Source organism: Podarcis cretensis (genome assembly GCF_951804945.1).
Source record: "Podarcis cretensis genome assembly, chromosome: 2".
Lineage (NCBI taxonomy): Eukaryota > Metazoa > Chordata > Lepidosauria > Squamata > Lacertidae > Podarcis > Podarcis cretensis.
This window is the reverse complement of record NC_137171.1, coordinates 93,795,174-93,810,502: the sequence shown is the minus strand read 5'-3', so window position 1 is coordinate 93,810,502 and position 15,329 is coordinate 93,795,174. Positions and strand designations below refer to the sequence as shown.

General features: G+C 41.3%; 1 long non-coding RNA gene across 1 annotated transcript; it reads left to right on the top strand.

Annotated features, from left to right (window-relative positions):
* The first annotated feature begins 579 nt into the window (after positions 1–579).
* LOC307209278 lies at positions 580–12,088 on the top strand. The gene is made up of 3 exons (XR_013835504.1): positions 580–731; positions 9,684–9,813; positions 11,975–12,088. It is a non-coding gene; the product is annotated as an uncharacterized lncRNA (long non-coding RNA).
* The last annotated feature ends 3,241 nt before the right edge of the window (positions 12,089–15,329 follow it).

Below are 15,329 nucleotides of genomic sequence, written 5' to 3'. Positions count from 1 at the left end.
TTGCCTGAAGCAAAGGACAATCCACATACTGTACAGAAGATGACCAAAACTTACTTCAGCACTGGAGGTAGAGCAAATTCTCCATCACACCTGAGCACAGCAGATTATCTTAGGGGATGCAGGGCAAGTTATGCAGGCACATGTGACCCTGTCCACTCCAACACCTCGCTGCCACTTTGTGCCACCTCCGCCGGCACATCCACTGCCTTAGGCAGCTGCCACCTTCTGCCTAATGACAGGGCTGGCTTTGCCAGCAGCCAGGCAGGAATCTGCTAAAATGTTCCTCTTTCCAGGATTCATTTATTTTTTAACAAAATGAGAAATTCGTTTCCTTTGTATAATTCCCTCAGGGCTTTTTTTTTTTTTTTTTTTTTGCTTTGAATGGCACGGCATAACTGCAACAAAACATTGCAGACAACGATCAAAATGTATACTCTCTGCTTCACTGCAATCTGTGTTACACATGATTGCGGGCTGCTGGCATTGTGTTGCCTAGGAACCCATAGCAACACAATTTGTCTTTGTTTTGCACATTCAGCGGTGATGCTTCATTATCTTCCTGGCCGACCTGGTCATAACTACAGCCCAGAGCAAGGTTTTTTCCTTTACAGAATGAGATCAAATGTGGTGGAAGCTACTAGTTTAATGAGAACACCTCTCCCCATACTGAGCTATCCTATCTTTCAGAATCATAAACTGAGGTTTTGATGAAAAGTCCCCTTACCTGAGAAGTAAGTGGGGCCTTCCCACAGGAGCCCTATTCTGTGGAATGCCCTGTTTTAAATCGGGTTTTCCCTGCCCCACTAAGCTGCATGGAGGTTGGGGGGGTGATCTCTCTTCCAGCTCTAGTATGGGAGTCAGTAGATTAGCCTCTCCTTCCTGCCTGCCTGCTTCCTTCTCAGTAAGAATTCCCCATCCAGTGCCTGTAATAATTTAAAGAAAAATAAGATACATAGCTCCATGTTACATATTAAGCCAGGAGTGGGGAAGTGGAACTGGCCTGTGGGTGGATCCTGATCTCTCCCACTCACTCCCATGGGACCAATTGATGGGGGCACCAATCTGTCAGTCATTGGATGCCATAATGAATCAAACTGTGCAAGCAAAGATATGGCGCTTTGCAAGCCCCAGCAACCAGCTGATCATCTGGGCACAGTGCTTATTGCCATATTTCAAACAGTGAAAATCCGGACAGTTGTTGAGCTTTTTTGGCAAAGTTGCCAATTTTTTAAATTGCAATTTAAATCGCAAAAGATGCTGGTTTTGAGCAATTTTTACGGAAAATTAGCAAAAACGACACTGCCGACATGGGCTGCCACCTGGGCACTGCTGCGGACTGCAGTATTCTAGATATGTCCAGGAAATTCTAGATGTATGGCAACCCTACAATCCTCAACAATCAGCTGCTAGTCAATGCTTGCAAAGCTTTGTGGATGCTGTCAATCAGCTGGGCAGCCGTGGTTGCTAATTTCCTTTTGGCCCATCTTTATCTTTACCTGGCCTCTCCTGACATGCATTGTGAAGTGCATGTGGGTGAGGCTTGGCCAAAGCAACCTTGTAGGCCAAATGGGGAGGAGCTACAAGCCAGCCATTCCCCAACCCACATTTAGTAAACATCAAGTTTGGCTCTGAACTGCAGTCTCCAGCAATTTCCAGCAGCAAATTGTTTATTTTATTTTATTTCCTCAAAAGGTTTTATTGAACATTAGGAACAAGAAAAAACAAAATTATTTATTTTTATTTAACAGGATTTATATATGGCTTAATCATCAAAACATCTAATCATCAAAACATCTTCAGGACCTTCAGTGGTTCTCTTAATGATCTGAACCCTGCAATCCATTGCATAGCTACTCAAAAGTAAACCCCAACATCAGTTCAAGGGAGCCTGCTGCCAAGGAAATATGTATGAGATGGCAGCCTAAAGCTGCTTTATGCAAACAGTGACATATTTCCATTGCTAATTTCAATGAAAATGTGTTGTTTTGTACTCTTAATTCTTGTTAGCACTGTGTACAAATTAGCTTGATAACGATGTTTTATGAGATTTAGCTTGTAAGCCACTTTGGGTTGTTTTAGTTAAAGAAATGCAGAATGTAATCAATCAATCACACTGGAATCTGATTATATTAGCTACCAATCAGCTACTAACAGCAGTACTATAGCAAGAAGCTCTAAAAATCAGGGCTGCCTGTTCTATTAAGCAAAGTGAAGGCAGCTGCCTTAGGTAGCAAATCTGAGGCACCATTAGACAAAAGTAAGATGCCAGCCATGTGCAGTGTAATCCTATAATGAGCATCTACTAGTTGTTGATTGGGTGGGTCCAGGCAGTGATCAATGCTTCACTGCAGGAGGCGAACGTACCATCTGCTTTGAAAGAGCTGTTGGCGCATGCCACCCCCCTTAAGAAGACCTCCTTGGACACAGAAGTGCTAAATAATTATCATCCAGTGGCAAATTTCCCCTTTGGGGACAAGGTGCTTGAGCAGGAGGGGAGATACTAGATAGATAGATGATAGATAGATAGATAGATAGATAGATAGATAGATAGATGATATATTCCAAGCAGACAGCAATATCAGGAAAATTAACGAGGAAAGAGCTGTCTAGAATTTTGTAGAAGAGCAAAACAGTAGCAAACATCAGTGAGCTTAGGATGTCTGTGGTTTGGATGGGGGGGGGGCGTTATAAAACGTTAGCACTTCTGGGAAGATTTCAGAATACAAAACATATTTTTTATCCCTCTATGGTGACTCTTTAACTTGATGCCGAACACTGGGAGCTGCCAAGCTATTCCTTGTTCCCCATATAACTTTTAATTGGTGCTTGCACCTGTGTTCTTGTGTGACCTAACTGTGACTTGAAGAGACAAATCCTGGCAAAGATAAAGTAGCTCTCTATTTTCCAGCACAATCCTATTTTTCACTCCCTTCTAGTTTGGCTAAGCACTGTATTCATTTCTGGCTGGAATAGCCTCAAACAGAAGATCCGTCCCTGTTGAACTATAGTGTTACTTACAAGATGGAGGGGGGGAGAACACCCAACATATATCTCTGCTTAAAGTTGTTTTCTCCTCCATCAGAGACAACTTGCTCTAGCACAACAGCCATATTATTATGCTTTAAACACATTGATCCATTTCATGAGGTTTTCACAGAGCAGGAACGAAAGCATCAATTTCTCATGATATTGTTTTAGCTCTCTAATTACTTTGTGACTTACAGCTCCTGCAAATGAGGGAACAGTAAACAGCAAATTTCGGTCTTTTAATTAGCTGGCAGACAGCACACATTGTCGTAATTTTGGGGCACAGGCTTCTTTGATGAAATGCGCTCTGATTGTTTGAATGTGATCACTATCAAAATGAATACAGCTTCATTTTACATAACATGTTCAGAATGTGAAGAGGAAAAGAGAGAAATGAGGGAGGGAGGGAGAGAATGGGACAAAACCAAAATATGATCCATTTCCTTCCTTTTAGTTCTGGACATTCATTCCAAAATGTGGGATAAAAATGTTTCAAGTCTAAGAGTAAAAGTGGGACTAGAATGCTAACAAGCTGAATAAGAAACAAAAAACAGGAACACAAAAGGGGAAAGCAAAAGGACAAAAAATGCAGGAATTGACTCGATAGAGGTGCTGAGAAATGCAGTGAACTCATGAAACACAGAATAGTTTTCCACCTGGTTCTGTCATCAACACTCATGCAATTAGCGATCATATGGGGATGGGGGGGGGAGCATGCCCCACACTCCTCTCAGATTGATCCCCCCATGCAGAGAGGCTGGGGCAACCCAGTAAGATGGACAGGGTTTGGCCCCTGGGCCTAAGGTTGCTCATCAAAAACAAAACAAAACAGTTCCCTCCGCCCCAATGAAATACTTTGAATTTTTAATTTTAAACTTTCTTAAATTATAGCACAACAAAAACAACCACCACAACATGGATTCAGAGCCTCACTAAGCCTCAAAACTCACTGACTGGCCTTGAACCAGCTGCACTTTCTCAGCCTAGTTTACCTGATACAGTTGTTCTGTGGATAAAATGGCAGAACTTCCTTGTACACCATTGTGACTTCCTTGGTGAAAGGACAGGGTGCAGATGGGTTTATTTATTTATTAAAAAAAAATAAAGAGATATTCATCCTAATTAACAGGAAGGCTTACTTTACGCCAGGGGTTGGGAACCTGTGGTCTCCCAGATGTTGGTGAACTGCAACTCCCATCCTCCTTGTCCATAGGCCATGCGGGCTTGGGCTGATGGGAGTTGGAGCTTAACAACATCTGGAGGGTCTCCACTCCTGCTTTATCCAGTGATTTGGGTGCTTTATCACAGTTCCCCTGTTATCTGCTTGTTTAAAATTAACTGTACTTTTGTTCTGGGAGAGGGCAACTTGTATATTTGTACGATGCCTTGTTTCCATTGAAATGTAATGATTTTAACAAATCGCACAATCTAAACTGGAAATCAGTTACTTGGGTATTGTTACTTGAATAATTTATTTTGAATTGGGGATTTGTGAGTCAAAAATAACTGAGAGAGATTATCTATAGCGATGGGAATATAGCTGGGGCTCTGAGTGCTTAGATGCATGAGTGAAGTTTTTATAGACGTTCACAGCCTTTATGTGCAATATTCAAAATTAGAAATGTGGAAATGATTTATTTTTGAAAGCAGCCACATGGAAGCCTGGGAGTAAACAAACAAATGGGCTGCCGTAAAGTAGGCACTCTAAACATACATAAATAAAACAAATTCAATCCCCCGGCAGACCGTTGTTGTTTTTAAGACGTCTTTTTCTGGTGAAAGTTTGTCAGCAGTCCTTTGACAATTTAAAACAAGTTGGGCCGCCCCAACAGGGATTTTAAATAGTTTAATCCATTAGTAAAAGCATGTCATTTCCTCTCCTCATTGCCAGATATTTCCACAGGAGAAAAACCACCAGTGGATTGAATAAGAACTTTTTCCGTAATACAAATAGTAGCTGTGAGCACCATGCACCCAATCTGGATCTGGGCCACGGCCAGGGGAGAGGGTTAAAACCCCCTCACCCCCTGCTTCCCCCCCCCCACATCAGGGCCCTTATCCAGCTCAGGTTCACTGCACCTACAATTTGTTTAAAAATGGCATCATGAGTAATTTGGTCCTCTTTATCCTTTTCTTTCTTTGCTCTTGCCCTCTCATTTACCCAGTCTACCTTTTAAGTGAATTGGCTGCTGTGAAGCACATGATTTTCTATAGCCCACTTGGCTGCATCAATCCGTATGACTTTGTTTATAAGCATCCATGACATCAGCAAAGAGGAAGATGACATCATCAAGAAAAAGCACACTCATGGCAGTGAATGGTATTATTATTATTATTATTACAAAATGCAAATGATGCTGAAGATACCTTTTGACCCTCAGGAAAAAGAACACAAAACCAGGGAAGGTGTTTCACGTAACTCTTGACTAGTGGAGTAGCAGAGCTGAATGACTAGTGGAGCCATTGCTGCTCAACCAGTGCAAATGTGGTGGGCAGTTGTTTTCCTTTTCCTTTTTGCTGTGGAGCTTCTCCTACACATTAGTGAAGTTTAGCTGAATGGAGATAAACCTCAGCTGCATCCCAAAACACACACTCCACCCATAGTAATTCTGATATCGCGATATCTTAAAGGTAAAGGTAAAGGTACCCCTGCCCGTATGGGCCAGTCGTGTCTGACTCTGGGGTTGTGCGCTCATCTCACTTAAGAGGCCGGGAGCCAGCGCTGTCTGAAGACACTTCCGGGTCACATGGCCAGCATGATGAAGCTGCTCTGGCGAGCCAGCACCAGCGCAGCACACGGAAACGCCGTTTACCTTCCCGCTATAAAGCGGTACCTATTTATCTACTTGCACTTAGGGGTGCTTTCGAACTGCTAGGTGGGCAGGAGCTGGGACTGAAAGACGGGAGCTCACCCCACCGCGGGGATTCGAACCGCCGACCATACGATCGGCAGGTCCTAGGCACGGAAGTTTTACCCACAGCGCCACCCGCATCCCTTTTATTGTGTTTTACTGCACATTTAAAGATCTATCTTACTAACGTCTTAATTTTACTTGTAATAACATGAATCCTGGTTCTTAGATACAGCATCTTCCTTTGATTTTCGATTTGCATTTATTCATAAGTACTTCTTTACCATAGGCATGGAGCTGTGGTTATATCTCTGGCCAGAATCAGTTGGATAGATCTTTAAATGTGCAGTAAAACATCAGTTAGCTGGAATATAGTTGTTCGTCCCCGTCCCCTCCCTCGATAGCTCAGCATATATTTTTCCTAAACTCAAGCCTGTATCTTGGCTGCATTCAGGTTACATTCTGTTTATTGACAGCGTCAGCTGGAAGGCAACCTAGAATGCTGTATAATCTCAGGCACAGGAAAGAGTTTTGGAACCAGTTCAAAAACTGCAGACGGGCAGATGACTCCAGCCATGCAGAGCATCAGTGATGGCAGTGCATCTTAACCCGTGGCTGAACGCAGTATCCATCAGTGCTTTGTTTGCACCTCATCTCCCACCAGAGAGAGGATGAAAGAATAGCAAAATAAATCATTCCTTTCTACATGCTGCAAATGTCCAGTTGTTCTAAGAATCACAACAAGGTATATATTTCAGAAAGCATTTTCTCAGACACAAAGGATGAAGCTAATTGCTTAGAATGGAAGATAACACACTCACTGGAGACCGTGTTGAGCTGGGAAGCCTCATTCGGAGCTCGGAGAACAAGTTGTGCCAACTGTGACAAAAAATTGCACCTATGCCTACATTACTTAGTGTCTTCATTAGATTAGCAAGGGGAAACTAAAACTTTGGCTGGAGCAAGCAAAGAAGAACCAAGCTTTATAGCAGTTCTTCTCATTTTGGTGTTCATTTGGGGGGGGGCACCCAAGTGGCCTTACAAGCCTTCCAGTTGATGGGAAATGATAGTTATGGAAAATTTTCTGTCATATCTACTCCAAATGGTCCTTGAGGATGCTAAGCATTTGGATCCATTTGGATCAGTTTTCAGGTCTGGTTTGGTGGTGACAATGTTGCTCCGTTTGTCCTGCTGGGTGAATTATAAAAGGGAACGGATGGGGGAAATGCAACCCTGTAGGTTCTTCTGAATTTCTTGGCAATATTAATAGAATCATAGAATTGTAGAGTTGGAAAGGACCCAAAGGTTTGTCTAGTCCAGCCTCAGGAAACTCAATACTATTTTAGCTATGGTTTCCTTCTGTGTTACCAGGCTGATGGGCTTAGAAGCTACAATCTTATAGTGGAGAGACAGTCCCAGAAGGTAGTTCTGGGGCTATTTGTGCTTTATCGTCTTTGGTATACGGGGTGTTCCAGAGCTCTCTTCTGTCCTCTGCACTGTTTAATATCTTAAACTGGTGGGGGAAGTTATCCGGACATTTAGGATGTGTAGCTGTCTTCATCAGTATGAGCCTGTAAAAATATATATATATCTTGAAGAGCCATCTGTTTCAGCTGGATTTTAATTAAGATGGTTTTATTTGGATTGCTGAAGTTTTAGAATGTTGGGTTTTAATTCTCCTGCTTATTTAGTTTCGTGGCTATTTTTATACTAGGCTGTAAATTGTTTTAAAATGTTGATTAATCAGTAATTCTTGGAAGTTGGCTGTTTCTGAAATTGAAACCGGCGTTTCGATCTAATATTATTGAATTGCTCCGAGTGATTTACTCCTGTGCAGTCACACCCAGAAGCTGAAAGATACTAAAAATAGGGCTATAAGAACCTCTTTCGCACGGGTAAACACAACACATCCAGTCTGAGACAAGTAAACTATAATAGCCAGGATGGCAAAAAGAACACTCATGGGTATATGAAACAGGCAAAGCCCAGTGGAGTCCCAAAGTGCTAGAGAATCCCCAGTCACTATCCTGATCCCTTGGTGTGGTCACTAATGACAATACTTAGTACTAGTTACAGATAGGTAGCCGTGTTGGTCTGCCATAGTCAAAACAAAAAAAATTCCTTCCAGTAGCACCTTAAAGACCAACTAAGTTAGTTCTTGGTATGAGCTTTCGTGTGCATGCACACTTCTTCAGATACACTGAAACAGAAGTTTCCAGACCCTTCTATATAGTGAGAAGGTGGGGAGGGGTATTACTCAGAAGGGTGGTGGGAATGGGTGATTGGCAGATAGCTGTGATGAGCCTGTTGACGACAGCTCTCTATATTGGACAAACAGGCCAGACCTTACGCCAAAGAATAAACGGACATAAATCAGACATCAGGAATCACAAGACAGAGAAACCAGTAGGAGAACACTTCAATCTCCCAGTAGCTGTTTTACTACAAAGGAATTTCAGAAATAGACTGGAAAGAGAAGCTGCTGAATTGCAACTTATCACCAAACTTAAAACCATGGAGAGTCCTGGTCTGAACAAAGACCTTGGATTCTTATCTCATTATACATGACAAAGCCATTTTTCACCTTCTCACCCCTTGCTTTTTCCTGTAAGACCTATTGCAGTCGTTAAGAGTCGTCAACAGGCTCATCACAGCTATCTGCCAATCACCCATTCCCACCACCCTTCTGAGTAATACCCCTCCCCACCTTCTCACTATATAGAAGGGTCTGGAAACTTCTGTTTCAGTGTATCTGAAGAAGTGTGCATGCACACGAAAGCTCATACCAAGAACTAACTTAGTTGGTCTTTAAGGTGCTACTGGAAGGAATTTTTTTTGTTAATACTTAGTACTGACTTCCATGTACAGACTGGCCTGTTGTGATTGGATTCCTTCTCATATTACTAGCACACCCTCAGCACTAATAGCCAATCTTCCCAAGGTATGCAGAACAGGCAAAAAAAAATCTCCCTATGCCAATTTGGTTGGCAGGCAACAAGTACATAAATCATATTTCACCTTTACCTAGCCAGCTAATCCTCCACAGTAGTGAATGGGTGGGAGGGTGGAGACCAAAACAAACAGAAAACTAGGCTAGTGAGACTAGAGGTGGTCTTCAATAGCCCTCAGATACCCCACTTCCATGCCAGCCAATGTGCAAGAGTGTCATATGCTGGCAAAGCAGCACCTGGGTGTGTCACCCCATTTTGACTGGAAACAATGTCACTGGACCTTCATCCGTCAAAGCTGGGGTGGCAGAAGGAGCCTGAAAATGGCAGGCAGATAATTATGCAATTTATCCAGCAGTCCAAACTTAATTCAGATTTCATCCATCTCTAGTAGGAACATTACAGCCAATGTTACTAATAAAACACCAGTATGTAAATCAATGCTATTTCCCAGTGACAGACACTGGCTATTTTGGGAGCTCTGTGTATAGAGGAACCAAGAAGTGGAACAATGAAAGTTTTCTTTTGCAAGCAAAGTGAAAACAAAAGGTAATAAAATGATAAAACAAGCACCGCTGAAGAGCTGTAGGAGGCTGATATTATTTTTTTTAAAAAAAATACAAATTTGCTAACAAAGACTAATGCACTATTGTTGTGCTGCAGTCTCCACACTTAATGATATAAATACATCTGTGTTCCTTGACAATACACAAGTAAAGCAATCATGTAAGCAATATGTGGGTGAGAGTATTTTTTGCTGACCTCCCCAGGCAATCAGCTTGTGGTCTAAGCTGTTAGGTTTCATTAGCACAGTTGCAGAGCTCCATTTGCTAATGTGGGCAATTAATCCATCCAGGCTTCCAGGGAGAGAACTGCCCAGCTGTCCACAGAGTACCCTAACACTGCCTCAGTCAAAGCAAAGAAGGAAGCAAATGGGAAGAACGTTCCTTTTGAGAGCAAGAGACCACGTCGGACAGCCATAAAATGTAAATGCACTTGTTGTTTTTTTAAAAAAGCAACTTGCCGTATTTTTCTCTCTATAGGACGCACCCGACCATAGGACGTACCTTGTTTTAGAGGGGGGTGGAACAAGAAAAAAAATCCTCCCCCTCTCTGCTCAGCGCCCCTTCAGCAAAGCGGCAGGAGAAATGGAGCCCCTTCCATTTCTCCTCCCGCTTCGCTGAAGGGGTTCTCTGCAGCTCTCGCTCTCTCTGCTGAAGCCAGGAGAGTCCTGCTCTCCAGGCTTCAGCAAAAGCAATGCAAAGCCTCAGGAGCGCAGAGGGAGCGCTCCCTCTGTGCTTCGAAGGCTTCGTGTTGCTATCGCTGAAGCCAAGGAGCCTGCATTCGCTCCATAAGACGCACACACATTTCGCCTTAATTTTTGGAGGGGGAAAAGTGCGTCTTATAGAGTGAAAAATACGGTATATACCATCTAGCTACAGTAGTCTCTAAGCAGCTTCCAAAGAGACGATACAAAAATAAAAATGAATTAAAACTAAAAAATCAGACATCAGTTAAAACGCCTGCTGGAATAAATGTGCAAGAGGACGGGGACTTGATTGGCCTCAACTGGAAAGGAGTTCCATAAAACTGGGCTCACAAAGCATGTCTTCTGGCGAATATGACCTGTGCATCGGATGCATGGGGGACCACAAACTGTGACTCTCATGAAGACCTTGGTGATGAAGCAGGGATGTCAGGGATTAGGTGGTCCTTAAGGTATCTTGGACCCAAATAATGAAGGACCTGGACTGGTAGCACATGGGCAGCTAGAGCAGACTTTTGAGCTCTGGAATTTTGTGCTGGTGATGATCTGTCTTCATAAACAGTCTAGCTGCAGCGTTTTGCATTAGATGGAGCTTCCAGACCAGGCCCAAGGGCAGCCCCACATAAAGCGCTCTGAGATCTTCAGATTAAGGGATGGACAGATGTCTTTTAAATAAATAACAGAGCGTACCTCTCACATGTGTGCAGTTCTGAATAAGACCAAGGTCGCCAAAAATGTGCCACTTATTCTTAATTAAGAGCATTCTTAACATTGACCTTCATATTTACCAAAATGTTGATTTTATTTTTTTTACTTTAAAAGTCTGCCCAGAAAACCACAGTAATTAACTCTTTGACTGTTTTAATTTCGAAAGTGAATTTTATGAATATGGATACCTAAACTCTGAAACTACTTTTCATTACAAGTCAATATGTATTTGTCAAGTGACAAGGTTTTTGTTCTTTAGCATTCGACATGAGATGAATGAACTGCCATGCAGTTCCTGCATAGCTCATTCTGCATTGCTACTTGCACCATTCCAATAAAATAAATGCAAAATCCTGACACGGTTCTGGCCATTGCTGGAACCCTGTCCATAGCTACACATGACACCCCCAGCATATACATGTGGAAATGATTGCACAAGAATTCTAGCATACTAGGAGTTTGAATTACACATAAAATAGTACTATATCAGCTGATAGTTTAACAAAGCAGAATTGAAACCAAGAGGCACAATTAATCTGCTCCAATGCCTCACACTTAATGGATTGTTGCATTCTGCTAATTAACTATAAATTTTAGCTTTAAGAAGTTTGTCCTATGCAGGACCCAGTAGCTGAGGGAAGAGATGGGAAGGTCAGAGCAAAATAGGCAGAGAACATAGGCTAAGGATGTGACTGTGTGTTATGAATCAAGATCTCCTTACGAATCAGTAAAATCTATTTCTCATGGATAAGAGGTTAGACACAATGGAATATTACAGGTTCAGCTTTTAGCAAAAGCACAAGAGAACCAAGTCATGGATTTCCAGATTATGTCTGGCTGCACCTTTAATTCATGAAATAGATATTGATATTAAAATAAATAAATTAACTAATAATAAATGAGAGGATACATTTGTGCATGAATAGTTAGTCACTGGCACCTTCCGTTAAAAGGTAGTAGAAAAGACTAGACTAAACTGGGTTCAATGTTCCAACCATCTGCGAATGCATACAAGGCATCTAATTGTTCATATATCTGTCCAAGGTACTGTATCTGTTTTTCTCACATGATGGTAAATCATGTTTGTTGTCTTTCTTTCGTTGGTTCTAGATTGTTTTTAGTACAAGTGTACCATCTGTGTTTGGTAACTGATTGCCCTTATCTTTTAACAGCTCCCTTTAAAGTGAAATTACATGTTCTGCAGTTGCACATTAGCCAGCGTTCAAGGAAGCACATTCTCAGCTTATAATCCTACAGCACCATTCTACAGGCCATAACACATTACTCAAATCATAAGGGTAAGGAAGCATCTTGCTGTATCCCCGAGAACATAAATAAATCAAAGCTTCCAAATGTTCCTTCAAGAAAGGGTTGCATCCCATTGTTACTTAAAGGGGGGAAATGTCACACACCAGTAAACTCTTGCTCATCCAAAGAGCTGGCCAAGTGCTCAAGGTTTTTTTCCATTACTTAGTTTTCTCCTTTGTGAAGTCTCCTGTTGGTGGCAAAGGAAATTTAGCACTAGCGCCTCATCTTTCAACCTAAGGAGAAAAGAAGTTCCAGGAGACTTTTCAACATCATAGCTCAGATCCTGACAAACTTGACTGAATGAAACAGGCTGTTCTGCCTCCTTCTTCGTTCTACAGCTCCCTCAGACTTAAGATTGTAACCACAGCTGTTGCTGCACCATCTAGGATAAATCCATAGTTTGGCTTTGTGTTATGTCTGAATCTGGGCTCATGGTTCATGTCCCCATGTCAAACCACAAGCAGTTAACTTAGAACAAATCTCAGTTACAGCTTGGTTAATGTCAGGCCAAACCATAGTTTAGCTCCACATAATGTGGTAACAGGCTGGGGGAGGAGGGCTATTAAATTGCACTGATCTTCTATGTCTTCTGTAGTTTAGCTATGTAGAATTAGGTGTATATACCTGAATAAACAATACCTCATTGCACAGCTAACAAAGAACAAATTGGCAGCATTATGTGACATGAACAACAGGTGAGTTCATTTGAATGTTCTGTATCATCTTTCCCAATTACTTTAATTAAGAATAGAGAGAAGTTTATGGTTTATTCTTCTTAGGAAGGACTTTTGTAATGTATTAATATTTTGTTGATGTGACAAGGGAGGATCAATTTTTAATACATATTGCAGGATGGGTTTTTTTAAAAGCACCTTGTGAGATATATAGGTATGCACAGACTTTGTGATCTGTCTAGTTAATCCTATGTCCATCTTTTGAAGGGTTCAGTATCTTTGATTGCATAGGTGGAACAAAAGTGAAAAAGGAAGATGAAAGGAGTTTAATGTTTCATCTGGACCTCTTGTGGCATCCAGATCATTATGTGCATTTGACAATTTCAAGAGGAAATGATAAATGTGCTTAAACATGGAGGGCCAACACATTTAGGGGAGCTAGCATTCCAGACGTGTTGCAGAACCACTGGGGTTAAACTTCTCATGTCCAGAACCTATAAAGTCAAGCTTTGCCCTCAGATATGAAACATGTTAGACTTGGAAGTAAATGCCTCTGGATGTCAATACAACTCAAGTAATGGTTTATTCAATCAGTGTTAACAATACAGATTCATTGCATGTCAGAACAATGTAAGAGTTACATTCTCCCAAATTCTGTGTAGTGTTGTTTGCCATGTGTGTGCTTGTGTGTTAGCAAACAGAAGTATGGCAACCTCTCTCAATAAAGATGTGAGTGGTTTTTGCGTGGTTTTAAAAGTTTAGGCCATATCTGCACTATACATTTAAAGCGGTATCATATCACTTTAAACAATCATGGTTCACCCCAAAAAATCCTGGGGAGTGTAGTTTGTTTATGATAATAGTTTGTTCTCTTTCTAATTATGCTGTTTTAAATGTGCATTTTATATTTCATATCCTTTAGTAATATTTTATTTTGAAATCTTTAGGATAATATTTTAATCTCCTGTTAATTATGTTGCATTGAATGTATACTCTATATTTGACTTTCCCCAGTAATATTTTGTTCTGGAGTGTCTTTCTTTCCCTGATGTTTTAAATGTAGGTTAAAAACTGCTTTGAGATTTTTTCCTTAAAAATATAAAATGGTATAGAAATGATATAATAAATAATAATTTGTTAAGCATGCTAAAAGTTGTTAGGAGACCTCCCTATTCCCTATACAGAGCTATAATTTCAGAGTTCCCTGGGTAAGAGGAACTGACGGTCAAACAACTCTGAGAATTGTAGCTCTGTGAGGGGAATAGGGATTTCCTAAGAATTTTCAGCACCCTTAGCAAAATACACTTTTTAGGATTCTTTTGGGGAAGTCACAGCTATTTAAAGTGGTATTTCTTTAAATATATGGTCAGATGGGTATTTGCTTTTAAGTGGGCAACCGGATACAGAGAAGGATAAAATTCCTAAACCATTGATAGTGAAGTAGAACATGGAACTCCAGCATGCAACATTATCCAAGTTGACAAAAGTTCCTTTATTTCAACAGACTCAAACACAACTTTATGCTGAATTGTGGACAAAGGATTGATGTGGGGGAAATCTCTTTCTTTGCGATGATATTAGAACTAAGACTGTGAAATGTGAATAATGGGAGCTTGTCTCAGAGGTTTGTCATGAAGGTAAGAAACACTTATTTAGCATATTAAATGCTCTGCTGCTAAGCTTTTTCAGACTTTCCGTTCACCCCTTGATAACTTGCAGAGTATTAAGTGCAGATGGAAGCAGCAGCGTGATGAGGTTTTTACCACCTTGCTGTGATGGAGATTAAAAATAATTATTCATTAATGACACCATATATTTTGGATTATGGCAAAAACAGGAACAGAGCAACATTCTGAGCTCATTGCCCCAGTTAACCCTCTAGAGTGAAGGATTGGGACAAATATTTCCTTTTTAAAAATAGGTATGTTTTTATTAAAGCTTAAGTTTGAACAATTCACTTTTTACTGGACTGGAAGGAAAGAGCTTGAAATGTTCTCCTTCAATGAGTATACTTATTCACAGGTTCTTACTCCCAGCTCAGTGTACACAGCAACCTTAGTAAAGCAGAATAATATCATTTGTCTCTCTTAAAGCAACAGCCTTGTGGGGTTTGTTACAAATTGCACAGCCAGTTCATTGCCTTACCTCTCTCCGCTCCTTGAAGTCTGTGGATAAAAGCCATATTGAATAGCACAGTGGGGCTGCACCTCTTACCTGGCCTCCCTCTGTCTGAGTCACTGCAGGAGAGAAGGAAGGGTAAAGCAGTGGCAAGGTTGGTGCAATGCAAACATGTCAGCAGAGCTGATCCAGTGCTTCTTCTGGTGTGTTTACACCACACTAACCTCACTGCTGCTTTGTCGCTCCCAGTATACAACAGTGACTCAGCCAGAGGAAGGTCAGGTAAGGGGTACAGCCCTCAACGCTATCTGCTACTGTCTTTGGCTCCTCTCCTTAATTCTTATTCCCAGCTGTGCATAGACATCATTCTTTGCAACTGTTTTGTGCCTTTATGACAACCAATGTTGAGGGATGATGGGAGATGTAG